General features: G+C 35.7%; 1 long non-coding RNA gene across 1 annotated transcript; it reads right to left on the bottom strand.

Moving 5' to 3' along the window:
* Positions 1 to 1,451: 1,451 nt before the first annotated feature.
* On the bottom strand, positions 1,452 to 1,834 carry LOC119424989. The gene is made up of 3 exons (XR_005187544.1): positions 1,784 to 1,834; positions 1,617 to 1,699; positions 1,452 to 1,538 (listed from the first exon to the last, which is right to left on the bottom strand). It is a non-coding gene; the product is annotated as an uncharacterized LOC119424989 (long non-coding RNA).
* Positions 1,835 to 2,174: the final 340 nt, after the last annotated feature.

The following is a 2,174-nucleotide window of genomic DNA, read 5'->3' as shown; positions in this document are numbered from 1 at the left end:
ATATAAATAAAGTTTTTTAAAGTGTTGGAAACTGATAGCAGAACTGGTATTTAATGACTGCTCAGTGTCAGTGATGCGAGAAGGAGCGAAAACGAAGTCCTACAGCACTTCGAACATAATTAACCATCTCAAAAACCACCTTTCAAGTCAAGTATATCTATTAATGCACTGCCACTTATGCACTTTTCACTTGTTGCTTAAGAACAGGTTGAGTTTAGATTTGTGAAAATTTACAAATTTGCACTGTTCGAGTGTTGTCGTTGTGTTAGAGAGAGAAAATATGAATACATTTGACATTAAACATAATCCAAGTTGAAGTGTTACATCATTTTCAGCCCCTTTTTGGCATCAGCATTTGGCAGCAGGCCAAATTGACAAAGACCATGCAGAATAATGTAATATTTTAATTCTACAGCAGAGGATGTTATGTAGACTCTGTAAGTAGGTCTAGGGAGAAAAATATTGGTATTGGACAAATACGTTTTAACATATTGGCATATCGGATATTGACCAAAAATCCAATGTTGTGCATCGCTAATCTAAATACATTATGAATGATTAGAATATGAAGGGGAAAACAAACAACCCATATGCAAGATAAATCTACTCCTGAAAATAATTCATAATATTTTAGTTTGAAACAAACTACAGGCGATATCTAGAGTTTCAGAAAGGAGCAGGTATTGTACCTTTGTGCTGATTCATAATGACAGCGTCTTCGCTTATTCCATGTTGTCCAACCAGAGATTTAAATTGTTCCAAAACAGGAGGATCAACGCTCAAAGTTCGACCTGAGGAAAGACAATTTTATTTTGCTTCTACTGTAATGTTAGGAAATTCTTCAGAAATCATCACTCAGGAGATTGAAGTTAGAACAAAATGCATTAAAAAGTACTTGCATGGAGAGAGATATTTGCCCGTACACCCAAAATGAGCATCCCAAAATACAAACATCTTTCTCACACCAACACACAAAGACAATTATTTATGCAGTCCAAGCTGAACCAAGCCGAAGAACGTTTTCTAGCTGGCAGACACTCTTTTCATTGTTTTGGCATAACTGAGGACTTTTTAAACAGTTAAATGTGAAGGAAAGTGAGCAGACAAAACTTAGAAAGACACTCTGACATCTAATCTTTCTCTATCCTGTAACATATTAATAATTTTCTTTAACTAATATAAATTGATGTAAAAAGGTTCATGCACATGTAAAAGTCTGTTTTATTCTGTTCTGAATTATCAGCTGATTGGTGGATTTTGTTTATTGGCAAGATTGTTACCAGAAGAGATTTCAAACTTTTCATCTAAATTTTTTTTTATGAACGGGATCATGAGAAAATATTCTTAATATCAGGTCCCAGTACAATCAAACATGTAAACTTGACACGTGTAAGATGCAAACAGATGAATTCACTTACCGTAAAGCCTAAGTATGGTGGTTATATTTCCTGATGGTTTGTCGGTGCTCAGCTGCAGTATCATTGCATATTCGTCATAGTTGGTGCGAACCACGAAGGAATCAACATCTGCACTGAACTCTGCAGAGGAAAACCTGAGTTAAAAACATCACAGGAATCTTCTTTTGTAAAAATCACAAGAAGGAATGAAAAACATACCGGTCCTTGCAACATGGTGAAAGAATTGCCCTGGAGTGTTGGTCAGACTGTAAACAATGGAGGTCTCCTTACACGACCCATTCCTGAAATTAGGCTTTAATGTTTATTTGAAATACAACATATCTTTGATTTTTTTTTTTAATATGAACTACAAACACGAGTCTGACCTGAACGTGAAAGCTGTCATTGTGAAGTTTCCCTCAGAAGTGACATTTCCCAATTCCAATGCAACAATGACAGGGTTTGCCTTCTTGCGCAGCATATAATGAGGACAGGTAGAAACCACAGCGATTTCATACCACCTCCCAACAAACTGCAGGGAGAAACAAACATTTAATGTACTACAAGACTCCTGCATGGGGTGTCTGATACAAAACAATAGATGCAGAATGCAATGTGATGTGATACTCTACAAGAAAATACAATATAATATGATGCAAAACAGGTATACAAAGAAGAAACATGATATGATTTCATTTGACGATACAGTAGTACCACGTTTATTGAGGGGGGTTCTGTTCTCAGTACCCACATGATAAGTATATACAGTATATATAT

This window comes from Nematolebias whitei, chromosome 18 (genome assembly GCF_014905685.2).
Source record: "Nematolebias whitei isolate Nwh7 chromosome 18, NemWhi1, whole genome shotgun sequence".
Classification (NCBI taxonomy): domain Eukaryota; kingdom Metazoa; phylum Chordata; class Actinopteri; order Cyprinodontiformes; family Rivulidae; genus Nematolebias; species Nematolebias whitei.
The sequence above is the reverse complement of the archived record's forward strand: the minus strand, read 5'-3'. Positions and strand labels throughout refer to the sequence as shown.